We start from the raw sequence: 27,310 nt of genomic DNA, 5'->3' as shown, positions 1-27,310 counted from the left end.
GTGAGGGTTAGAAAAGTGGGCACAACCAACACCAGCCAAATACATAAACGGGCAACACGTGGTCATAAGTGGACGGAGACAAATACAAATTTTACTGGGAAAATGTAAACTGCAGCAATTCTTACACTATTAATTGTAGGGTTCTCAAACTTTGCACAGTTGGTTACTGGATGACTGGGATTAATATTCAGAAAAGTGGGTGGAGCCTACAAAAGCCAATAAAAAATTACCTATTGATTTTTCGGAGGAATATTTCATTGCTGCCATTCTTGCACTGTTAATGGCACAAGCCTCAAACCTGGTACAGTTGATCATTAGGTGACTGGGTTTAAATTGACAAAAGGGGGTGGAGTCACAAACAGACAATCTTATTTGTTTCATTTTAATGCAGGTTATGGATGCCAAAAACCGCAAAGCTCACAAATTTGGTCATTGAGTAATTGAGTAGTTGTGTGTTAAGGTTAGGAAAAGTGGGCGCAGCCAACACCAGCCAAATACATAATCGGCCAATACCGGGTCATCAGTGGGCGGATACAAATACACATTTCACTGAGAAAATGTAAACTGCAGCGATTCTTACACTGTTAATGGTAGGGTTCTTAAACTTTGCACAATTGGCCACTGGGTGACTGGGATTAATATTCAGAAAAGTGGGTGGAGCCTACAAAAGACAATCAAAATTCTCCTATTGATTTTCAAGGGGAATATGTAATTGCTGCCATTCTTGCACTGTTAATGGCACAAGCCTTAAACCTGATACAGTTGGTCATTGGGTGACTGGGGTTCAAATTTAGACAAAGGGGTGGAGCCACAAACAGCCAATCAGATTTGTTTAATCTCAATGCAAATTATTATTGCCAAAGACCGCAAAGCGCACAAACTTAGTCATTGTCACAAACATGAAAGAGGCAGCCGCGGTGAACAGCGCTACCTCCGCGGCTGCCTCCAGCTCCCTGTCTAGCAATATATCCGTGCCTCAGGCATCTAGCACGCCGAGGATGGGTCTGTCAGCTGCACTGAGGGTTGCTTTGTCGCGTGCGCGTGCGCACAGACAGGACCTTTATGCGGGGAGGAGGCGCGTCAGCTGACCGGCCGGTCGCCTGACGTCAGAGGAGATGCTCGCCGCTCCTCATTGGCTGATAGGAGGGGGCATGCCAGAGGGGTCTCCTCTGCTTCATAAGCCTAGCTGAATCACTCGCAACTTGTCTGCTGTTGCGAATGCTTGGTGTTAGCGCTCAGACCCTTAGATAGTTCCGGTGTGCTTCGATCCGGGAGGAAACCGGGGATTTCACACAAGATAGGAATTGTTTGATAGCCTTAAAGATTATTCATTACTGTGTTATTATTTGTGCATGACTCTGGCTCGTTCTGACTACTCTTCTACTCAGTGACTCTGTACCTCTGCCCATCTGATCTTGCTGCCAACTCTGCCTGTTTATACCTACCTGTCTCTGCCTTCCGATTTTGTACTGCATCTGTCTGTCTGTTGCCAACTCGGTTAGTCTGACCACTCTACTCTCACCAGAGGGCCCTTGACTCTGGTGAGGGGCTCTGTTCTGTTAGTATCCACCAGCTCCTCTGGTGAGGTATAGCTCTCTACTCTCACCGGAGGGCCCTTGACTCTGGTGAGGCATTCTGTACTGTTAGTACCTACCAGCTCCTTTGGTGAGGTATAGCTAAACCTTTCAGTACTACTGTTGCACCAGTCACAATACTTGCTATTAAGCTATCACATCAGCTCCTGATATACCAGGATTATAGGTGATTCTGCAGATCACCATATAATCAGGTATATCTCTGCATTATAGGTGATACTGCAGATCACCTAATAATCAGAATTCTGTTCCTTGCTGACACAAATCGTTACAGTCATTGAGTAATTGTGTGTTAGGGTTAGAAAAATTAGGCGGAGCCAACACCAGCCAAATACATACCTGAACAATGTCAGGAAATCAGTGGGTGGAGAACAATACAAATTTCATTGGGAAAATGTAAACTGCAGCCATTCTTACACTGTTAATGGTAGGGTTCTCAAACTTTGCACAGTTGGTCACTGGGTGACTAGGATTAATATTCAGAAAGGTGGGTTGAGCGTACAAAAGCCAATCAAAATCCACCTATTGATTTTTAAGGGGAATATTTAATTGCTGCCATTCTTGCACTGTTAATGGCACAAGCCTCTTGCACTGTTAACCCCCTTGGCGGTATGAAAAATACCGCCAGGGGGAAGCGCAACAGTTTTTTTTTTTTTTTTTTTTTTTATCATGTAGCGAGCCGAGGGCTCGCTACATGATAGCCGCTGCTCAGCGGCATCCCCCCAGCCCCGCCGATCGCCTCCGGCGATAGGCGATCAGGAAATCCCGTTCAAAGAACGGGATTTCCTGGAGGGCTTCCCCCGTCGCCATGGCGACGGGGCGGGATGACGTCACCGATGTCAGCGACGTCGGGACGTCATTGGGAGACCCGATCCACCCCTCGGCGCTGCCTGGCACTGATTGGCCAGGCAGCGCTCGGGGTCTGGGGGGGGGGGGGCGCGCGCCGCACCGGATAGCGGCGATCGGGCGCGCGGCGGCGGCGATCGGGGTGCTGGCGCAGCTAGCAAAGTGCTAGCTGCGTCCAGCAAAAAAAAAAAATTAAGCAAATCGGCCCAGCAGGGCCTGAGCGGCACCCTCCGGCGGCTTACCCCGTGTCACACACGGGGTTACCGCTAAGGAGGTTAATCACCTGTACCTGGTACACTTGGCCATTGGGTGATTTGGGTTCAAATTCAGAAAAGTGGTGGAGCCACAGCCAGTCAGATTTATTTTATTTCAATGCAAATTATTGATGCCAAAGACCGCAAAGCTTACAAACTTGGTCATTAAGTAGTTAAGTAATTGTTCGTTAGGGTTAGGAAAAGGGGGGCGGGGCCAACACCAGCCAAATACATACCAGGGCAATGCCGGGCGTCCAGCTAGTCTATAATATATTCCTCCTGTTCCCTTTATTTCCCTGCCTAACTGCTTATCTGAAACACGATCCCCTGCTTACTTGTGTTTACAAGCAAGGTTGAGGTGACTCAGCGATTGGAGGAGAAAAGAAAAAAGTTAAGGGAAGAAATGACATCAGTATTTAGCCTCAAACTGTGGGCAAAAGACATAGTTCCCACCAGGAACAGAATTCTCTTCATTTACTATATAACATTCACTGAAATCAAAACGTGGACAGTACAATACATGTGTTATATAAGTAGATCAAGTATTTATCTACTTATATATGTGTTTTTTTTCCCTGGCTTACTATGGCTAATACTCCTGCTTTAAGATACAGATTCACCTCCTCAAGCTGCTGGATCTCGTTTCACATCCTCCATAGCCGTCAACCACACTATACTTCCTGATTCAGAATCAGAAAGGCAGTGTGTGTTTTTACAACCAATCCAATCAAAATTGCTGATTGCTCAAACGATTTTTGCTAGAAATTGAACCCTTAGTCTTCTACTTGTATATTGACAGGAGTCAAGGGCGTAGCAATCACCCCTGCGACCCCTGCCATCGCAGGAAGGCCCAGAGGCTTTGGTGGCCCCTCCTCCTCCCTCTCTCCAACCACAAGTGCAGCCAATTAGCAATAAAACTCCCCGTTTGCTCACAAAAACCATTACTGCCACCTCCATGCAGAGTAGCAAGTAGCAGGAGCATGTCTAATTTTTTCCCTGCTTCCAGAACACTCTCTGCTGCCATTCTCCAACTCCCAATCACGTACCCTCATGGGGTTTGGGAACCAAGGGGGCCCCTTGCTATCATTTTTGCAGGGGGGCCCTATTAAGTCTAGTTATGCCACTTTATGACATCCCAATGTATAATAACTAGCAACTGGAAATCCACAGATAAAATAGACTTCGCCACAGTCATAGCAATGTATAAACGTAATATTATGATGGAAAAGTACCTCAGGCCAGGGTGCTCTCTAAATATCTAAATGTATAATCTTACCCAGAAACCTCAGCAGATGCATATAGTGGTATGATCTACATCGATTTTATAACCTTTATTATAGACTGTGAGTGAGGCCACAAATTTGTGTTTTAATAGTTGTGTTTAGTTCCTTCACCTTTTACCTGCTAACATTAACCTATATCTATATATAAAGACTAGGCATGCTCAACGAATTCTGCGGAATTCAGATTTCCGCGATTCCGATCGGAAATTGGCAATTCCGTTCCATCGCATCGGAACGGAATTGCTATAGCGCTAAACGGTAATTCCGGAATTGCTATTCGGAATTCCGTCTGAATGCGATTTTTTTCAGCCAATCAGAAGGAAGACCCTAGACCAGCCTTTCTCAACCTTTTTACCCTGGAGGAACCCTACAAATAACATTTGGATCTCAAGAAGCCCTTGCAAACACATTTTTAATCTCGAGGAACCCCTGCATTTATTTTTCTCAAAGCGTGGTCTTTAAAAGTAGGTGAGGCTGTTAATTTCACTACCCCCTATTACACTGCTACTCATTACACTGTGCTCATTATTATTCTGCTCCCCAATTTAAGGCTTCTTTTTACAGTACCCCCTATTATAATGTGCTCTATTATACTTCCTCCACGATGGAGGAAAATGCCAAGGAACCCTTGCATAGTCCTCAAGGAACCCTGGGGTTCCAGGCAGGGGAGGACTGGGACCTTTTGGTCTGGAGGGAAAACGCAAACTAGGGGCCCGTTATCACGGCAGCCCAAGCCCAAATGACATCACACACGTGCCCCTTGTGCTATATGCCAGTAGTCACATGGGAAATACAGTAAGAACACTTAAGGGACAGCGTGACAGGTAAAGTATAATGCACTAGCACCGGGGGGTACATAATACATTTTGAGTAACAACGGCTGTGGTTTCAGTCTCGTTCAGAATTTATTATCAGAATTCACCTGCAAGCAGCCCTTCTGGAGTCTAGTGACTGTTAAAAAGTTTTCAACCTAGACAATACCCTATGAAGCTGTGCACATGCAGTCATTTTAACAATGGTGAGAGACTAGACAAATTTTTTTTCCCATGGACCCTGCAGGCAAGCCTCTGCTCTGCATCATGTATATTTACCAGCTTGCCCGCCCTCTAATTGCTCTATGATTTGGCTTTTATTTCCCTCATCCAGCTCAGTGGTTCACATTGCCTTATACAAAAACATGAAAGCGCCAGGCACTGTACCAGCCCTAACTCATTAACTGAGAGGCAACCAGGGGGGAAATCTCCCCCATTCCCCCCTGGCCAGTCCTCACATGGTTCCAGGGAACCCTGGTTGAGAAAGACTGCCCTAGACAGAAGCTTAAAAGTGAAACCAACAGGATTTCTGCATGAAAATAAGAATTTCTGCACCAATTAGAGTCTTAACAAAAACCAACCAATCCTACATTAGCAACCAGCTCCCTAGCTACCTATCATCAGCTATCCCACTCATTTTGTATATAAGAGAGGTGTGCAGTCACAAAGCTTGTGGGTTTCAATCTGGTGTTGAAGAGAAAGGAGAGGCAGACCCATATTAGTTGTTTTAACATAAAACAATAGTCTTTTTAAAGACTGTATATAAACCAAAAGTCTTTTTAAAGACTGTGTGAGAGAGTTAGATTGGTTTGAGCTATATTAGTAGTAGTAGCTAGCTAGCTACGTGTATTTGTGAGAGAGTGACAGACAGATTGTTTGTTTGAGTGATAGATTGTAGTGTAGTGTGTTAGTTGCTGTGTGGAGAGAGGGTTAGACAGAGCCAGCCAGGCTGCAGGCTTAGTGTTTGACAAAGTGAGAGTGAGTTAGGTGATTGCTTAGTTGAGTGTAGTGCAAGTTTTTTTTTTGGTTTTTTTTTTTTGGTTTTCTAAGTTCATTTTTTTTTTTTGCTTTCTTTATTTTGTTTTTTTGATTTATTTTCTTTATTTCACCCCCTTACTTTATTATCTGTTCTGTCGCTCATACCCCTTACCCAATAAAGTTTGTGGCCCCAAAACAATGGAGCGAGAGCAGCAGCAATTTCCTGCCACTCCTAAAAGAAAATGGAGTGATGGTGGTGTTGGTGGATCACGTGAAGTATGTGATCAGGTTGAGGGTGGCAGCAGCAGCAGGAAGCGCTCCCCCCTGGTCAGAGATCTCTTCCCTGTGTTCGCACGCAGGAAATTTTTGACAGAGCAGCAGGCGAAGAGAGTTGTTAATTATTTAGATATGAAACCCTCTACCCAGTCTGAGGGACTTGAAGCTAGTTGCAGCAGCACCAGTAGTGGCCACCAGGCTCCTCATGACCAGAACCCGACCGCAGCTGCTTCTCTTGACGAGGTTGCTTCCTCCCAGTACTCTCCTCCAGAAGTAAAGCACACCTACGTCGATGAGAAGGATGTGCAGGATTGGGAGGAGGCATTGGAGTAGACCATGGGACCAAGCTCCCAAGAAGTGGTGGGTTCTGAGGTGACAGAAATGGCCCCTGTGTTTTCTTCATCCAGTGTCACCAGTCAACATAACCACCAGTCAACTACAGAGGTGTTTGATGGCCAGGTGGAGGGTCCAGAAGAGTCACTTATGGGTTCCAGTGATTTGGTTGAACTGGATGATATTTTGGATGATGAGGCGGCTGATCCAACATGGTCGCCATCTGGTGGGTTAGGCACTAGCAGGCGTGAGCTGCATGGAGAAACAGAGCAGACGGTTGGCCAGCAGCCTGCAAGTGCTTTCCCGTCTGTCAGTACCCACCAGTCCAATGCTGAGCATGGACATGCTAAAACAGGTCGCACCACTCGCACCATTGCTCCACGTGCACGCACGTCCCCATCATGGAATTATTTTACTGTTCTGGAAGAGGATGAATCCAGGGCACTCTGTTCTGTGTGTCGTAAATTTGTGAGCAGAGGCAAATCGGGCACTGGGTTCGGCACTTCAGGGCTGCTAAGCCATCTGTGCAACCACCACAGACGGGAGTTCGAATATGTAAAAAATTACAATAAGATGGGTGGAGGAAAAGCAGCAGCAACAGGCCCCTCCTCTTCTTTTTCTACTCGTCCTGTCCCAATCAAACCTGCTCAGTCCCATACCAGTTCAAATCCCTCTGTATGCCAGGCTGGAAGAGGACTCCAGACCTCGGCAAGCACCTCATCAGCACCCTTGTTGGTTTCCTCTGAGTCACCAGTGTTCCAGCGTCAGTCAGGCCTCTGTGCCAGAAATGTTGCAGAGGAAGCGGATGCTCCCTGCAAGTGATCCATTTGTTGTTAAAAATAATGCGCTCCTGGCAAGGCTGTTGGGCCAACAGCTGCTGCCCTACCAGTTTGTGGACTGTGCCCCCTTCCGCAGCCTGATGAACAGTGTTGCTCCACAATGGTGTATCCCCAGCCGCCATTATTTTGCCAGGAATGCTATCCCTGCCCTTCACCAGCACATTGTGGAGTGTGTCGGCCGGTCTATGGATCACGCTGTCGGTGGCAAGGTGCACTTCACTATGGATGGCTGGAGCAGCAGGCATGGACAGGGAAAGTATCTAACTTTTACTGCCCATTGGGTCACCCTCCATGGTGCTGCTGAGGAGGGTGCAAGAACTGGTGCATTTCAGCTGGTGGTGCCGCCACGTGGGTTGAAGGTGAGGCCTGTTTTACTTCCCTCTGCTACCTGTTCCGTCCAAGGCCAGTCTGCCGTTGCTGAGCCTCCCAGCAGGCTGAGCCTCCCAGCAAGTTCCTACACTGGTCTGCAGCACCATCGATGCCAAGCGGTGCTGAAAATAGAATCCATGGACGAGAACAGGCAAACCGAATCTGTAATCCTTGCAGCCTTACAGGATCAGATTTGGAAGTGGCTGACCCCCTGAAAACTGGAGACAGGTGTAGTGGTGTCTGATAATGGTGCCAACATGCTGGCCGCAATTTTGTAAGGTGACTACACTCACTTACCTTGCTTGGCCCACATCTTCAACCTTGTAGTGCAGACATTTTTACGCACTTTTGATGGGTTGAAGGACGCTGTGGCAGAAATTTTTATGCACTTTTGATGGGTTGAAGGACGCTGCGGCGTCCTTCAACCCATCAAAAGTGTTAGCCCACATCTGTCGCTCCGCAACCGCCACCGCGGCCTTGAAACTGCTGCAGCGCCGCCATAGCCTGCCGCAGCACAGGCTTATTTCCGATTGTCCGACGCGGTGGAACTCCACCCTCCACCTGCTGGAGAGGTTGTGGGAGCAGCAAATGGCGGTCAGGCTATACCTGTCTCAGACATCTTGCTCCAGAACAGGGCCACTGGACTACATTACTGGGGACCAGTGGCAGCTGATTGGACAGGTGTGCAAAGTGTTGGAGCCGTTTGAGCAGGCAACAAAAGTGGTCAGTGAGGAGCACTGCAGCATATCATAAGTGCTCCCTCTTGCCTTCATGCTGGACAAGGCTCTTGACAAACTGCTCGAACAGGGGGAGGAAGCCCTAGCCCTACTGAACAGTGGTGATGACGAGTCAAGTGGGGGAGTGAATGAGTATGCTCAAGTCCTGGATGAGGAGGCAGAGCTTGTGGAAGTGGAAGAGCCCATTGTCTGGGGGTGGGAAAAAGATTCTGATGATGTGGAGCTGGAGCATGACGACAGTTCTGACAGCCAGGAAGACCTGGAAGAGGTGATTAATGGCAGACATCTCTTCCCTATGGCTGCCCATATGCTCCGGTGCCTCCGTAAGGACCCCCAGATTAAAAATCTAAAATCAAGGCTCTACATGTGGGTGGCCACCATCTTAGATCCCCAGTGCAAGCGGAAAATGTGGCAGTTCATTCCCCCCTCCCAAGCAGACGCCAGGATGAGTCAGATCAAGCCTGGATGCCCCTCTTCGTTGGGTAGATGTGTTTCCTGCACCTGTATCCCGGGCCCAAGCTACCAAGCCTTATACTCAGCAAAGGTCTCATGGTCCCACTCCCAGCAGCAGCACGCACCAATAGCCAATCTGTGAACCTGCTGAGTATGTTGAAGGAATTTTATTAGCCAATGCCAGATACTCCTCTAGCAGCAGCACCACCAGTGGACAAAGTGGTCACCTCCAGCGGCTGGCACGTATGGTGAATGATTACTTGGGGTCAGCCAGTGCTCCAGACAATATGGAGAGTAATGATGATGACCCCATTGACTATTGGAAAAAAACAACTGGATACCTGGCCTGAATTCGCTCAGTATGCACTGGAGGTTCTGACATGCTCCGCCGCCAGTGTTCTTTCGGAGCAATTATTTAGTGCTGCAGGTGGGGTGGTCACCGACCAACGGACCCGTCTGTCCACAGACAATGTGGACATACTAACGTTCATAAAAATGAACGAGTCATGGATCAGTGACAATTACAATGCCCCTATCACTGACTAAATTACAATATGCTGTTTTTCAAGCCCCAAAGGCTCTCCCTCTCAAACTCTGCTGCCTATCACTACCATCGCATATTTTTGCATTTTAAGATCAAAAAAATTGCTCCAAAAAAAAAAATTTGTGATGACTGCCGTGGAACCACCTCTAGGTCCCATGGCCTACGACAACTCCTGCTGCTCCAATTGTGATGACCGCTGTGGAACCACCTCTAGGTCCCATGGCTTACGACAACTCCTGCTGCTCCCAAACAAAAATTGTGATGACCGCCATGGAACCACCTCTAGGTCCCATGGTCTACGACAACTCTTGCTGCTCCCCCCAAAAAATTGTGATGACCGCCGTGGAACCACCTCTAGGTCCCATGCCCTACGACAACTCCTCCTGCTCCAAAAAAAAATGTGATGACCGCCGTGGAACCACCTCTAGGTCCCATGGCCTACGACAACTACTGCTGCTCCAAAAAAAAATTGTGCTGACCACCGTGGAACCACCTGTAGGTCCCATGGCCTATCACAACTCCTGCTGCTCCAAAAAATATTTTAAAAATGACTGGTGGAACAGCCACTAGGTCCCATGGCCTACGCTGTTTCAAAAATGAGGTTTCAAATGAGATTACTGAAATTGTACCGTCGGAACGCGGAATTCCGTGGAATTCCGTGAAATACCGCCGGAATGTAATGGCTACGGAATTTCGTTCTGACGGAATTTCATTCTGACGGAATTCTGAATTTGTGCGGAATCGGAAATCGCCCTTTCCGATCATCCCTAATAAAGACTACATCCAACCCAGCTCAGCTGATTTACTTCTCTATTGGACTAGATAATATGTCAATTATCTGGAACAGTGACTCAAATCACCATCAAGATTCTTAATTAACCCATTAGTGATACTCAACAACTTAAGAATCAATGATCCAAGCTTGTTTACATTAAGATCGACACTAATCGATTTTCGATTGATGGTCTATGAACCACCATGTTAATCAAACAACACAGCCAGGAACTATGACCCTCCTGTTAGTCAGCCAGTAATGGTTAGCAATTGACTAGATAGGACGTCATTGCCCTGGCAACACCCACGCTAGAACACCACGGATATTTAAAGCAATGTTTTCTTTGTCATAAATACTTCTGTGCTGTTTCTGACTGTACCTATACCTAGAATCTAGGGCCTCGATTCATAAAGTGTCGGTATGGCAGTTTGGACGTCTTAAAGGTTAAGACATTCAAACTGCAGCGCAAACGACTTTGTGTGCCGAAAACGCTTCACTGCGCGCAGTACCGCAGTGCGCCGAAACCGTCGCGGGGTGCAACGATAGCGTCGCATATAGTGCCCCTTTAACGTAGCACCAGTGCACTCGACGTTGCGACCTTTAGGGCGCACTGGTGCAACGTTAAAGGGGCACCATATGTGCCGTTTTTGTCACACCGCATGCAACGCTATCGTCACACCGCGCAAGGGTTTCGACGCGAAGTGCGATGTTTTCAGCGCGATGTAGTTTTGTGCGACTATTAGTGCACGCAAAGCTACTTTACATGCGCTAATGGGCTTTTCACTGCAGCGCGAACACTTAGCGCTGCTTTGTGAATCGAGCCCTAGACATGTTTAAACATATGTGATGTTACCTAGTATAACATGTTACAGCTCCTTTGTTGTTCTTGCATTTCAAACAATAAAAATGTATTGTGGAAAAAAGTCTAGTTAGGCCCATGACAGCAGCTGCAAATCCAAGAGTGTCATACAAGCTACTTATGGTGGACAAGACTCCTCTTTGGGTGAAAGGTTTTTCTTTTTGATCTGAAAGGTGATGTCAAACTTATAGGGCTTGATTCACTAAACCATGATAAATCATATCACGGCCGCGCTATCGTTATCACATTTCCGTCGCAATTGCGAATTTTCGTGCCCAATCGTTCGCAATTGCACGTGGAAATGTGCGATTGTGCGCGAAAATGCGAAAACACGCGCAGAAACGCTAGCGCGGCCGTGATATGCGTTATCACGGTTTAGTGAATCACGTCCATAGTCTGTTGGAGTCAAACACTACTCAGATCTGGCCTGGTTTTCAGGATGATATACTCCAAATTTTGGTAGTTACCACCAGCATTTTTCAGTGTCACCAAGGGTTGGCGTGATATCTGCATGTTTATTCACTAGTATTTCTGCATAAATGAAAATAAATCTATGTGTACAAATTAGAATAAACCTGTGAGATAGAAAAGTGCCTCAAAAGCACTGGATTCTGAAGAGGCTTCCCCTGTCTTCCTCCTCAGTCTCGTTCCATCACTTGGACTCCCGAAGAGTGGCCTCCCTGTGCAGGCGCACTAGCTCTGTCCCGATCGGGCTTTGGTGGAAATAACCGAGCCTGATCAGGTCCGTGCTACTGCACTGGCACAGACGGAATAGACCTAATATGGACCTGATATTTTTAAAGAAATCCGAGCAGGAAAGAGCTACCGCATACGTGAAAGGTGCTGACAAGCGCTAACAAGCAGACTTTGCGGGGTCTTAATGACTGCTGAAATGAGACTGCAGAGGAGGACAGGGGAAGCCTCTTTTAATTCTGGAGGCTTCCACCTCTCGTGGTGCGTACCCTGTAGGGGCACTTTCCCACCCCTTCAGGTATACTTTAAAACACTGATTACAAGACAAACCCACTGACTACTACATACACACACAGCAAAAAAAAAAAGCAACAAAAAAAAAAAACACACTGACATCAACATAAACACTCATTTCTTTGTACTCATATTACATAACAGCACCTACAATAATTGCATACACTTACCTAGTAAAGAGGAGCTTTTTGGTCTCCTTCAGATCCTTACACACTCCTAGGAGTTGTGGTTCACCATGTGCTTGCTGAGCAATCTGTAACTCTAGTAAAAAAGAAGATGGATAGTCTCCAAGCTAAAATTGTCATATTTCCTCAACCGCCTAAATACATGAGAGTTATGGCAACATCCAGGCAATGAAATAAGCACCTTTATGATTCTCATCTCTGAGTAACAAATGACTTGCTTATTGAGAAAATGACAACTTTTTCTATTTCTTCAAATATGCTCTCTGTCTAGGGATGGAGCTATAAGTACAGCCTATGGCACCTACAATAATTGTAATGCCTGACATTTCACATACATTCATTTTGAGAGCAGCTACTTCAATGTAGGGATGGTCGTAGTCAGCCAACTTCGCTACGCTGGAACTACGCATAGTTTTACGCAATTACGCTTCGCCAAACTACGGCTTTGAAATCAAATATTCGCTTCATATGCATTTCATAGACTACGCGTTAAAGTACGCAATTACGCGTAGTGCGAAGCGTAGTGTATGCGGATGCTTATAGCCGTATGCAGAAAATTTTACGCTTTCATTCTTCATTAAATGCTTGTACCGGTAACTCTTCTATGCGAACATTCCCCTTTCCAATGCGTACATTTGTAAGCATGCAACCACACGTGGAAAATTAGCCGCAAGTAACGCATTCGTGGTTCACTACGCAATACTGCACCTACGAAATACGATATATGCAAACTACGATGCGTAAATTCGCACTGGCGTAGTTTCTGCTCATCCCTGCTTCAATGGTAAAAGGTAAAGCTAATACATTTCCAGAATGCAAGTCACAGTGATAATGTTAAGTTGGTCTTGCTGTACCTCCATCGCCACTACAATGGAGAACAACTCTACCAGCAGTAAATTTCTGCCAAGCCCACCACTGGCCACAAATACAAAGCCCTAGCCACAAACTAAATCAAACAATCTAAACCGTTGCCTATCCAAACCAACCTTTGGTTATAATCCTGAAGAAAGAACATTCAATCCTGTACACAACTTACCTAGTTCTGTGTTATGTTGAACACAATGATGACTCTGAGTGCAACTGTAGCTATGGGTCCTGCTAGCCGTTGACAAAATATGTGACCTGTCCTGAAACACATGTGCCCCAAGCATGTACTGTTTGCAGGTATCCAGGCAACTTTACCTGTTTCTTTGCTGAATAAAGTGATTGATTGAATGTTGATAGTCATTCATAAAAGGCAAGCTAAAGTTAGGAAATACACAGAATATAGGCAATAAGTGTATGTGGCAATAACACATAAAGATTGTTCATAAGGCTGCAAAACCTATCATATAATACAGCCTGTACACAGCAAGTATGTATATTAGAGCAACTGAGGTATGTGAGGGTGCCGGCTAGTGTTGTTCTACTAGTTTAAAAACAAGCAATTATCTGATTAAGACACTGAGGTTGTCACAACGAGAACTGAGGAGCATGAACATAGACTGTGCTATTCGACCATAATGTTTCCTAACATACACATGTACATAACATGATATGGCTGTTATTTACCTTCTACACGGGCTGGTGAAAGTGGCCCACATCATGCCCAGCTATTAACGAAATAAGGCATATGTAATATCATTTTAACCAAAAAGCAGGGTCGTGCAGAGGATCCTCAAGTAAAGATGGCCCGAACGGTTCGCCGGCAAACCGATTCGCGCGAACATCGATGGTTCGCATTCGAGGTGAATCGAGAACTTTTTCCAAAAAAGATTGGGTTTGCATTTTTCCCATAAACTTTAATGGTCGCCAAATTTAGCGGTTAATAGCAAAGTCCCCTTACATAGTAGAAGCACCAAATTTGCAGGGTATGTAGAGGGGGGCGGTGACTACAAGAGGAAAAAAAAGTTTTTCAAAAAGACCTTATAGTTTTTGAGAAAATCGATTTAAAAATTCTCCTTCTGACCGTGGGAAAATTAAACGCCCGCCGACTTTAGCGGTTAATAGCAAAGTCCCCTTAAAAGATAGAAACACCAAATTTGCTGGGAATGTTAAGAAGAACAGTGGGAACAAGAGGAAAACATTTTTTTTTCAAAAAGACCTTATACATTTTAGGAAAATTGATTTTAAAGTTTCAAAGGAAAGGTTAAAGAGCTGATTCATTTGATTCATTAAAAAGAGCCGATTCATTAAAAAGAACCGGATCATTCATGAACCGGTTAGTATAGCTTAGAATGCGTCCTGTGCAGGACGCATAGCTGCCGGCTCCCGCTATCTCACCCCACCTGCCTTCACCTGTCACCCCTCACCTAGCCTAGCACCTGGTGCACCCATGGGTGCACCAGGTGCCAGGCTAGGTGAGGGTGAGAGGTGAGGAGGCGGGGAGGACAGCGGGAGCCGGCAGCTATGCATCCTATGCAACGCATTCTCTGCTATGTGGGTGGCGGCAGAGATCTTCAATCAACTTAATTGAAGATCGCAAGATTAGAGGATACCGTTGTCGTGGGACATAACAGATTATAGCGTGGGACGTTTTCCGAGGATATTAATGTGGCAACTTTTTCTTAAATGTACAGGTAAGTATTTCTGGTTAATTAAGAACATTAAAGGACTTTTTTCGTCGTTGTGTTTTTATTTCATCTAACCCTTTGTGGAAATGGGTAAGGGGTGCTTTGTACCCCTATACTCATTTCTCCTGGGAGGGGGTGGGCATCTGGGGTCCCCTTCTTAAAAGGGACTCCCAGATGCCACCATAAACCCCCTCAGGGAGTCATCGTCCCCACCTCCTCCTGGGGCACCTGAGGTGGGGAAGAGCCCCTTGTCCAAGGATTGGACAAGGGCTTGGGGGAGAGGGGAAGGCTTGCCCGCCCCTCTCCCCCGGAGCCCCCCATACCATGGACCATGCGGCTGGTATAGCTCAGGGTGTGAAGTCGGCCGGGGCTCTGCATTCTATCCAAGCTTGCATGGGGGACAAGGGGTTACAGAGGGTTGAGGAGGGGGGACCCCACGTCAATTTTTTTTTATATTTCCCACACTCACACCCAGCACATAAAATATAATAAAAAAAATAATACATTTTTTTAAATATTATTTCCTGCTATATTTTTAACATATCCTGCAAATTTGGTGTTTCTAGGATGTAAGGGGCCTTTGCTATTAACTGCTAAAGTCCATGGATTATAACCAACCAGAGTTATGGGGGTGCAAAAATGCTGAAATTTGCCATTGGCTTGTATCGGGCTTCCTATTTCACTGTTCAAAACCTCAAATCTCTTCAAAGGACAATGGCTCAGCAGTGACAAATTTTCTAGCATTGTAGGGACTCTTAAGGGGCTCAGGACTGGTGAGTTTGGGGCCCCTAGGCCAAAGAGGTCATAGCCTAGGTTCACAAAAGCTTGTTTTTTTGGCAATGATGCCGGTGACAAACATAAATCACCGCCATGTCCGTTAGCAAAGTCTGAAGCTCCCGACAGTGTTCTCCCCAGAGCCTTTCAAGCGGGTGGGCCGCCCACCTGAGATTGTCCGCCCGCCTGGTCTGCGGCAGAATTACTTTCCTCCTCTTGATTTATTGCAGCGAGCAGTGGCTGTATCTGTGTAGCCGGCCGCTGTCACTCATGCACACTGTCTCCGCCCTCCTCCTCAGCTCCTGTCAGTAGTGTGGAGGGGCAGGGAAAGCTCGTTAAAAGCAGTGGGGTGAGGATATGAAGTTTGGAGAATCGAGGACGCGCTGTTCCGCTGATCGTTCAGAGCAATGTCTGTCTGTGCTCCCATCATGAAGTACGTGTGAAGTTAGTAACAGCCAGTTGCAAGGAGCTGAAGTTTGCTTTGTTCTTTCAGGCATGTTTGCCTTTCCTCCCCTGCAATGAACTGCCTGTAAGAAAAATAAACTCGCCCTGCTGCCTGGCCTTTGTGTATCTATCTGAATGTGCTGCACTCCTTCCTTGCCTAATTAAGAATAGATCCCAGGTCAGATACAGCAGGGCTAGATATCCCCAAGGCAACAGAGGTAGAGGTGGCCTTTCACCAAACGTGAGAATTCGAGTGAACTTTCGCGAACCGCAATAGACTTCAATGGGGAGGCGAACTTTGAAAACTAGAAACATTTATGCTGGCCACAAAAGTGATGGAAAAGATGTTTCAGGGGGTCTAACACCTGGAGGGGGGCATGGCGGAGTGGGATGGACGCCAATACTAGAGAAAAATCTGGATTTGATGCAAAGCAGCGTTGTAAGGGCAGAAATCACATTGACTGCTAAATTGCAGGCCTAAAGTGCTTTAAAACATATTGCATGTGTATACATCAATCAGGGAGTGTAATTAGTGTACTGCTTCACACTGACACACCAAACTCACTGTGTAACGCACCGCAAACAGCTGTTTGCGTAGTGACGGCCGTGCTGGACTGGTGCGCACCATGGCCAGAGTGCAGGTGATGGCGGCTTTCCAACCCATATGGTTGCCGGGCTGAGGTAGCTGAATGACAGAACAGTGACTGTTCACTAGGTGCACTGTGAACAACAGGTAGGTAGTTATATGCAGTGATGGGTATTACAATGAGCACCTGTCACACACAGACAGGTAGCGGACAGGCACAGTGACACTGCGTGCGTTCAGCTCACGTAGGTAGGTGGGTGCACTGTGAACAACATGTAGGTAGGAATATGCAGTGATGGGTATTACAATTTACAATGTGCACCTATCACACACAGACAGGTAGCGGACAGGAACAGTGACACTGCGTGCGCTCAGCTCGCGTAGGTGGGTGGGTGCACAGTGAACAACAGGTAGGTATATGCAGTGACGGGTAATGTGCATCTGTCACACACACAGGTAGTCACTGAATGTGCTGGGCCTGGCAGTGGCACACACAGTATGAATTATCAAGGCTGTCTATGCAACGCAAGTGTCAGTGGGACACACAGAAAAAAAAATAGATCACAAGAACAAGATTAGCTCTCAAAAGACCTGTTGTGGGGTGCTATTTTAGCAATAAGAATCAGCAAGGAGCAAGTAAAGAAGCCTACAAGAGCCTAACTAATCTTTCCATATGAGAGAGTCTGCAGCAGCTGTCCCTTCTCTATTTACTGCAGGCACACGAGTGAGTAAAATGGCCGGTGATGCCTGCCTTTTATAAGGGGGGCAGTGGCTCCAGGAGGGAGTGTAGCCTGATTGGGTACAATGTGCCTGCTGACTGTGATGTAGAGGGTCAAAGTTGACCCTAATGGTGCACTATGGGGGCAAATCGAACTTCCGGTAAAGTTTGCGGTTCTCTGCGATCGCGAACGCCCAAGAGTTCGCCTGGAACCATTCGCTAGTGAACCGTTCGGGCCATCTCTAAACAGAGGCAGTTCCTTGCTAGAAGTCCCTCTGCTAAATGAATGGGCATGGAGAGCATGTGTGCTTTGCCTGCTAATGGATTAGAAGCTGTTGGACACTTAATGGCAGTTGCAGAAGTGTTCAGCTTCTGTGCTGTACTCTACACTCACTACACTGTGCAGTACAGAGCTTGGGAAGCTGTGATGAAGGAGATGCAGCTGCTATGAAGAAAGTTTGCCCCCTCCCTTTGTGCCTGTGTGCTGTACTCTAACGGAGACCATACGTCCCGCCTTCGGGGGCCGGTGTCCCAGGCTGCATGAGGTTTCAGGAAACGTCCTGCTTTCAGACGCGGGACGTCCCGGCCTCGGGAATTTGGCCACCGTATTACTGCATGAACTGGCTGCGGCGTCTACTAGATGCCGCGTTAGTTCATAGCCCGCAGCTCTGCTCCAAACTGAGCCTGCATAGTTTTCCGGGTTCCGGAAGGCAGAGCAGGGCTACGGGAAGATGGCATCCGAAGCCCTGTACTGGAGACTATTTGTGTACTTTTTTTTGCAGGTGAAAAGCTGCCCAGGCCAGTGCCCACTACTGTACTGTTATTTTCTGAAATGTTGCCCACATTGCGTTTATCTTGTGCTGAAATGTTGCCCATATTGCGTTTGTTGTCTGCTGAAATGTTGCCCAAATTGCGTTTATTTTCTGCTGAAATGTTCTCCAAATTGCGTTTATTTTCTGCTGAAATGTTGTCCAAATTGTGTTTATCTTCTGTTGAAATGTTGCCCAAATTGCGTTGGTTTTCTGCTAAAATGTTGCCTACATTGCGTTTTTTTTCTGGTGAAATGTTGCCCACATTGCGTTTATTTTCTGGTGTCTGGGGTAACTGTTGCTGCATTTATTATTTAATGGTCATAGTTGGCTATATTTGCTGCTTTGGGGTTACGGTTACGCTCTGCCCATACAATGTCATGACCACGCCCATTTTTCGGCGAACATCCCCTCCCCACACCCCCCTGTCCCAGGTTGGACCCGGAAAAATCTAGTCACTCTATGTACTCTGCACTCACTACACTGTGCAGTACAGAGCTTGGGAAGCTGTGATGAAGGAGATGCAGCTGCTATGAAGAAAGTTTGCCCCCCCCCCCCATGCATCATGTTGCCTGCATCACCCCTCACAGTCCTCTCTACACACTTCTGTCTGCCACGGGGCTGTTGGGCAAGTCTTCCTGTGTGTCATTGCCCCATTACCCAAGATAACAACATTCAAGTCATATGTTTATGGCCCCCTGGACAGCAGTGTGCACACTATGCAGTCCTCAATAGGTAAACAAGCAAGGTCTTCAAATTAACCCTGACTGAGAATACCCCTCCCCAACAGCATCACTGTTTGAGATCCCCACCCTTCCTCTATTTGTAGCAGCCAGTGTTAACCCCTTTTCTCCCACCAGTGTGATTCCACCCCCCATCAGTACCCAGCGTGAACACACACACACTTACTTACATAACCCAGTAGCATCCGGTGTGACTTCTCACTGAGTAGCACCCAGCATTAGAGGTGGGCCGAACGGTTCGCCGGCGAACGGTTCCAGGCGAACCTCGGGCGAAGGCGAACTTTCCCGGAAGTTCGATTCGCCCCATAATGCTCTATGAGGGTCAACTTTGACCCTCTGCATCACAGTCAGCAGGCGCATTGTAGCCAATCCGGCTATACTAAGCCCTGGAGCCCCACCCCCCTTATATAAGGCAGGCTCCAGCGGCCATTAGCCTCACTCGTGTGCCTGCTAGAGACAGACTAGGGACAGCTGCTGCAGACTTATTCTCCTAGGGACAGATTAGTCAGGCTCTTGCCTTCTTAGCTTGCTCCTAGCTGAATCTTATTGCTATAATAGTGCCCCAGAACAGCTCTTTTCAGAGCTCATCCTGCTCGTGTGATCAATTTTATTTTTCTGTGTTTGAAACTGACACTTGTGTTGTTTAGACAGCATTGCTAATTCATACTGTGTGTCCCACTGCCAGCAGCAGCAGCAGCACATTCAGTGACTACCTGTGTGTGTGAGACACTTGTGTTGCTTAGACAGCATTGCTAATTCATAATGTGTGTGTCCCACTGCCAGCAGCCCACCAGCATCAGCAGCACATTCAGTGACTACCTGTGTGTGTGACAGGGAGCTGCACATTGTACTACCCACCCAGTACTGCATTTACCTACTACTAGTACCTGTTGTGTTTAGTTAACCCACCTCATCACTGCATACACCTACGTTTGTGTTGAGTGAACCCACCTCGCTGCACATAACTACCTTTTGTGTTGAGTGAACTTGCCTCACTGCATATCTACCTTTTCTGTTGAGTGAACTCACCTCACTGCATATAACTACCTTTGTGTTGAGTGAACTCAGCTGACTGCATCTAACTACCTGTTGTTTTCAGTGAACTCACCTCACTGCATATATAACTACCTTTGGGTTGAGTGAACTCACCTCACTGCATATATAACTACCTTTTGTGTTCAGTGAACTCACCTCACTGCATATAACTACCTTTGTGTTGAGTGAACTCAGCTGACTGCATCTAACTACCTGTTGTGTTGTAACGATCGGTGTCAGTAAGCAGAGAGAATCTGATTATTAGTGATCTGCAGTATCACCAATAATGCAGATGTCACCTGATTATTGATGATCTGCAGAATCACCAATAATGCAAGTGCAACTAACCTCTGGATACCGTATATGCAGAAAAATGACAATCAAAACTGTACAATATAAAAGATTGTGGAAATATCCACCACACGGTGATTCCTCAGAGGTGTGGTTACCTCTGAATGGGAACCCCGTGTGTGAGATCCTCGGCCCAGGTGAAGATTGGGATCTCAGCCCTTGGCAGTAATCGTCTGCTAGGGCAGGCGTCTCAGAGAGGCAAGCCTCAGAGATTTCCCACCAGTGGGAGACGTTCCACTGGGGAAAAGAAAGGTCAGACAGGCAAAGGTTCGGCAACAGAGTGAAGGCAGCAGTATTAGAACAGAAGGCTGATTCAGAGTCCGTTAACAGGCAGGGTCGGCAACTAAGAATCAGATAGGCAGAGGTACAAAATCGAGAAGAGGAGAGAGTAGTCAGGGATAGCCAAAGTCAAGACACAGATAAATATGCAATACAATCCTAAACTGGGGTGTGACGTCCTTGATATCAACACCAAGGGACTGAGCTAAGGTCTGAACGTTTACACCTAAGTATTCACGACAGCAGACAACTTGCTACTGACCAGCAAGTCCTATTTGTAGCCAGGGAGCTACTTAGCGCCGCCCCAGAGCCCCAGCCAATCCAGAGCACTGCAGGAGTCAGCTGACCGGCCTGGTCAGCTGACTCTTCTCCTGGAACAATAAAACTCCTGTCTCCTCGCGCGTGCGCGTGTGATCTGCCGCCACCGCGCCGGCGAGAGAGCGGGCGACCCCTCAGGCAGCAAGCGTGCACTGGAGTCCGCCGAGCTCACGGACTTCACCGCCCGCCCTACACCACTCGCCGGCAGGAGTGCGGAGGCCCCCGTCCGAGATGCGGAGCCCGCCGTCACGTGCACTCCGGCGGCTGCTCCGCTATCTCTCACATGTGTTCAGTGAACTCACCTCACTGCATATATAACTACCTTTGGGTTGAGTGAACTCACCTCACTGCATATAGCTACTTTTTGTGTTCAGTGAACTCACCTCACTGTATATATAACTACCTTTGGGTTGAGTGAACTCACCTTACTGCATATCTACCTTTTCTGTTGAGTGAACTCACCTCACTGCATATAACTACATTTGTGTTGAGTGAACTCAGCTGACTGCATCTAACTACCTGTTGTGTTCAGTGAACTCACCTCACTGCATATATAACTACCTTTTGTGTTCAGTGAACTCACCTCACTGCATATCTAACTACCTTTGGGTTGAGTGAACTCACCTCACTGCATATCTACCTTTTCTGTTGAGTGAACTCACCTCACTGCATATAACTACCTTTGTGTTGAGTGAACTCAGCTGACTGCATCTAACTACCTGTTGTGTTCAGTGAACTCACCTCACTGAATATATAACTACCTTTGGGTTGAGTGAACTCACCTCACTGCATATAGCTACCTTTTGTGTTCAGTGAACTCACCTCACTGCATATCTATCTTTTCTGTTGAGTGAACTCAACTCACTGCATATATAACTACCTTTGGGTTGAGTGAACTCACCTCACTGCATATAGCTACCTTTTGTGTTCAGTGAACTCACCTCACTGTATATATAACTACCTTTGGGTTGAGTGAACTCACCTCACTGCATATCTACCTTTTCTGTTGAGTGAACTCACCTCACTGCATATAACTACATTTGTGTTGAGTGAACTCAGCTGACTGCATCTAACTACCTGTTGTGTTCAGTGAACTCACCTCACTGCATATATAACTACCTTTTGTGTTCAGTGAACTCACTTCACTGCATATAACTACCTGTTGTGTTCAGTGAACTCACCTCTCTGCATATAACTACCTTTTTTGTGTTGAGTGAACTCACCTCTCTGCATATGACTACCTTTTGTGTTCAGTGAACTCACCTCACTGCATATATAACTACCTTTTGTGTTCAGTGAACTCACCTCACTGCATATATAACTACCTTTGTGTTGAGTGAACTCAACTGACTGCATATATAACTACCTTTTGTGTTCAGTGAACTCACCTCTCTGCATATAACTATCTTTTTTTGTGTTGAGTGAACTCACCTCACTGCATATACCTAGCTTCCCCCCGAGATGGAAAAAATGGACAAACCAGGTAGAGGAAGAGGTAGAGGCAGGCCCAGAGGAAGGCCACCTGGCACTGGCAGGTCTGTGCGAGGTGGTGTTGCTGTGTTTCGTGCGGACCTGGCCCAAAGTACAGTGCTCAGAAGAAGGCACGTGCCATCACTTCCCAAAATTTTGAGGACGTGCTTGAGTATTTAACACAGAACACCTCATCTCCCGCAGCCACCAGCGCTACAACAAGCACCACATCCGCTGCATTTGACACTTCGCAGGAGTTATTTGGTGGTGGTGAAATCACTGTTTCACAGCCACTACTGCAACAACAAGAAGAAGGCACAGGTACACCACCTCATACGTCTGAGTTAGGTGGCGATAGTATGGACGTAACATGTGAGGAGGGGCATGCTGAACCACCTGAAGTTGGTGCAGTTGTGGAGTTGTCTGAGGAAAGCGAAGCTGGGCAGGAGGATTATGATGACAATTATACGGATGCCACGTATGTTCCCAATAGAGGAGATGACCAGGGGGACAGTTCAGAGGGGGAGCCAGAGAGGAGTAGAAGGAGACGACTCCATGATAGAAGCAGAGGGAGCTCGTCCTCAGAAACAGCTGGGGGCAGTGTCCGGCACCATGTATCGCCAGCTATGGCCAGCCAGCCAACATGCCCTTCAAGGTCAGCTGTTGATGACCCCGTAGTGCCATCACCCCAGGGAGGCTCAGCGGTTTGGAAATATTTTAGCGTGTGTGCTTCAGATAGGAGCAAAGCCATCTGTTCTCTCTGTGTAACGGTTGTGGAACTTTCTCCGTAATCAGCGCACAACGCATGCGCTGATATGGCGGAAATCCTCCACAAGCGTATAATTGCAGGAACCCAGCAAAAGGTGCTACGCACCCGTAGAGGGAAATTCCTGGCAGCAGATGGCGCTGAGGAGTGCAGAGGAACCAATCCTCTGTACCTCCACAAATGCCAGACAGGAATTGTACGAAGCGCAGAACGCAATCGCAAGAGAAGCGATTGCGAATGAGAACGAGCAAAGGGACAGGTTGTATGTGTGTGCGCCAATCTAGTCGCCACCCCGCGACAGCGCACACACAACAGCAGATACGAAACAGAAACACAACCGCAAGAAAGGCGATTGCCAAAAGTGACACAAGGCAGATCAGAACAGAATACGAGGATAGCAAAGGCACAGCAAATCATACAATGAGGAGATACGGAAAATAACAAACGCTAACTGAACTCGAACACCGCACTCATTCACAACAGTGCACGCGTTCATGCGCGGTCTCCACGTGATAAGCACAATAGAGACAAGCCCGCCTAACTAACCATCGACAGACGAACATGTAACTGAGGACGCGAGCGCTTGCTTAACGGTTACCTCACCGAGCCTCCAGCAAGCGTTAGTAGCAGACAAGACAGACACACGAAAACAGGGACAAGCGAGAGATAGGATCCACAGCACTAGCAAAAGTGGCTAGCGCGATCCAGGAAGACAGAACAGAAGGATCCACAGTACTAGCGAAGGATGCTAGTGCGATCCAGGTACAGAGTAGCAGAACAGAAGGATCCACAGCACTAGCACTAGGCGAGTGCGATCCAGGCAGACAGAGTAGCAGAACAGAAGGATCCACAGCACTAGCACAGGATGCTAGTGCGATCCAGGAAGGCAGAACAGAAGGATCCACAGCACTAGCGGAAAGTGGCTAGCGCGATCCAAGAAGACAGAACAGAAGGATCCACAGCGCTAGCGCAAGATGCTAGTGCGATCCAAGTGAGACAGATCAGAAGAGATAGCTGGTAGCAACCGCTGCACCAACTATACTCCAAGAACATAGATCAGAATGATTTCCTGTCGACCACCGCTGAGACAGGACAATCGCAACAGAACAAACAAAACAGATAGCAATCCTAACTGCACTAGGGAAACCTGCCTAGCGCAGTTTCAGAAATTACTCTAAGCTGAACTTCAAACAAAGAGTAAGGCTGACACTCCTCCAGGAGTGTTTCACAGGAAGGAATCCTTATGACCAGCCAAGCATTGTGGGAAACACATAGTACTTATAGTACACGCCTCCAATGAATGTGGCCAGGCAATTTGCATGACAACGTATGCAAATTCCTCAGCAAACACAAGCTGCAAAACTGACAGAAGCTCTCCTTTCCAGAGTCCTGCAGCATGCAAACCTAAACAATGGTCAAAAAGCTGCCTGCCTGCACAGGCAGCTGAGCAGATCATTACACTTTGCCTCCAAAAATTGAGCCGTGGAAAGGCCAACACTCACGTAGGGACAAGTTCCTTATGAAGGCACCTGGAGAAAAGGCACAAACAGCTATGGGAAGAACACCTGAGGAAAAGCAGCACCCCTCAAAAGACAAGCCACCCTCCTTCTCCTCTTTCTCTTTCAGGTGCATCGTCTTCATCCGCTTTCTCCCTTGAACCTTCACAGCCACCCTCCTTCACACCGCCTCTGCCCTTGAGCGGTTCCTGCTCCTCTGCCCACAGCAGTAGCCAGGTGTCCGTGAAGGAAGTCTTTGAGCAGAAGAAGCCAATTTCGGCCAGTCACCCTCTTGCCCGGCGTCTGACAGCTGGTGTGGCGGAAATATTAGCTCGCCAGCTATTACCATACAAGCTGGTGGAGTCAGAGGCTTTCCGTAAATTTGTGGCCATTGGGACACTGCAGTGGAAGATACCAGGCCGCACTTATTTTTCACGAAAGGCCATACCCAAACTGTACCGTGCAGTTCAGAGGCAAGTGGTGTCATCTATTGCGAAGAGCGTTGGGTCAAGGGTCCACCTGACCACGGATGCCTGGTCTGCCAAGCACGGGCAGGGCCGCTACATTACGTACACAGCCCATTGGGTCAACCTGGTGACCGATGGCAGCAAGCAGGGAGTATGTGGCTGCGCAGCGGACCGACTTGTGACACCTCCACGGCTTGCAGGCAGGCCTCCTGCCACCTCCTCTCCTTCTCCTCCAGCTACATCCTCTTCGCTGTCAACCTCCTCCTCCTCCTTGGCTGAGTGGCAGTTGGACTCTAGCGGTGCTGCCATCTCCTCTTCCTCTCCAGCTACACAGCCCCATCTCCCCAGAGCCTACGCTGCATGCCAGGTACGACGGTGTCACGCAATTTTAGACATGTCTTGCCTCAAAGCGGAGAGTCACACTGGAGCAGCTCTCCTGGCTGCTCTTAACAAACAGGAGGAGCAATGGCTGACCCTGCACCAGCTGGAGATCGGCAACGTGGTGTGTGACAACGGCAGCAATCTCCTTTCCGCTTTGAATTTGGGAAAGTTGACACATGTACCCTGCATGGCACATGTGCTGAATCTGGTCGTGCAAAGATTTGTCTCAAAGTACCCAGGCTTAGAGGACGTCCTGAAGCAGACCAGGAAGTTGTGTGGGCATTTCAGGCGGTCTTATACGGCCATGGCACGCTTTGCGGACATTCAGCGGAAAAACAACTTGCCGGTGAGACGCTTGATATGCGATAGCCCAACTCGCTGGAATTCCACCCTGCTCATGTTCTCTCGCCTGCTAGACCAGGAGATAGCCGTCACCCAGTACCTGTACAACTACAGTAGAAGGACACAATCTGGGAAGATGGAGATGTTGTGGCCCAACAGCTGGACACTGATGCGAAATGCATGCAGGACCATGCGGCCGTTTGAGGAGGTGAACAACCTGGTGAGTCGCGCTGAAGGCACCATCAGCGACTTGATCCCCTACACTTACTTCCTGGAGCGTGCCGTGCGTAGAGTGGTGGATGAAGCTGTGGAGGAGCGGGAACAGGAACAGCTATGGCAGGAGGATTCGTGGGAGCGATTTACATCCGAACCACATGTTTCCTCGACACCTGCGGCACCATAGAGGGGGCAGGACGAGGAAGAAGAGGAGTCGTGTGGGGAAGGAGAGGAGTCAGACTCGGATGACGATTATGAGGAAGGGGTTTCTGTGGAGGAGGAAGAGGCGGCGGCGGCGGCGGCAGAAGAACAACTGCAGCAGCCATCACAGGGGGCTTCTGCTGCTCCACGTTCCCGTGCTATTGTTCGTGGCTGGGGGGAGGAAGAAGAGTTGCGTGACGTCACTGTGGAAGAGCAAGAGGAGATGGAGAGTACGTCTGGATCCGACTTTGTGCAGATGGCCTCTTTCATGTTGTCCAGCCTGTTGAGGGACCCCCGTATCAAAAAACTCAAAGGGAATGACCTGTACTGGGTGGCCACGCTACTAGACCCTCGGTACAGGCACAAAGTGGCAGACCTGTTACCAACTCAACAGAAGGCGGAAAGGATGCAACACTTGCACAACAAGCTGTCAATGATGCTTTACAATGCATTTAAGGGTGATGTGACAGTACAACGCAATAAAGGTACCACTGGCAGTAATCCTCCTCCTCCTCCCCAGTCCACGCAGTCAAGGACAGGACGCTCCAGCGATCTCGGGGCGATGTCGGACATGCGGACATTCTTTAGTCCAACGCCTCGCAGTAGCCCTTCGGGATCCACCCTCCACCAACACCTGGACCGGCAGGCAGCCGACTACCTGGTCTTAAGTGTGGATGTACACACTGCAACTGCGAGCAGCGACGATGAACCCTTGCTCTACTGGTTGCGCATGCTTGACCTGTGGCCAGAGCTGTCCCAATTTGCCATACAACTTCTCTCTTGCCCTGCCGCAAGCGTCTTGTCAGAAAGGACCTTCAGTGCAGCTGGAGGCATTGTGACTGAGAAGAGAAGTCGCCTAAGTCATGACAGTGTTCAGTACCTGACCTTTATCAAAATGGATGAGGCATGGATCCCTGAGGGCTATTGCACGAACGAAGACTAAGTCAGTCCCCACACACAGCATCTCTGCCTGCAGGCCGCTTGACTGCCTTCTTCGCCACCACCACCAGGGTCCAGGACTCTAGGCGGATTTCAGAATTTTCGCTATACTAATTTTTCTGGGACGTGCACATGCCTGCCTAATTTTTCTGGCTGAACTGCAGGCGACTGCAACAAAAAAACAAAAGGCATGTTCATGTGCCCATCCCCCTTCGTGATCATTACCTTGCCGCGGTGAAGGGGCTTGCATATCACAATGAAGCAATGACCGCCGGCTATATGAGTGTCTCGGGTGGGA

General features: G+C 47.9%; 1 protein-coding gene across 3 annotated transcripts in view; it reads right to left on the bottom strand.

Annotated features, from left to right (window-relative positions):
• Positions 1-27,310, bottom strand: part of LOC137561001 (beta-1,3-galactosyltransferase 2-like) — an 83,718-nt gene that overhangs the window by 18,484 nt on the left and 37,924 nt on the right. The window contains exon 1 of one of the 3 annotated variants that reach the window (XM_068272203.1): positions 12,111-12,188. The exons of the other annotated variants lie outside the window; for them this stretch is intronic. The gene's annotated coding sequence lies outside the window, so the exon portion shown is untranslated. Of the gene's footprint in view, positions 1-12,110; positions 12,189-27,310 lie in introns of those variants that run through there. 3 annotated transcript variants of the gene reach the window in all.

The sequence above is a fragment of the Hyperolius riggenbachi genome, chromosome 3, assembly GCF_040937935.1.
Source record: "Hyperolius riggenbachi isolate aHypRig1 chromosome 3, aHypRig1.pri, whole genome shotgun sequence".
NCBI lineage: Eukaryota > Metazoa > Chordata > Amphibia > Anura > Hyperoliidae > Hyperolius > Hyperolius riggenbachi.
This window is presented reverse-complemented; position numbering and strand designations above follow the sequence as displayed.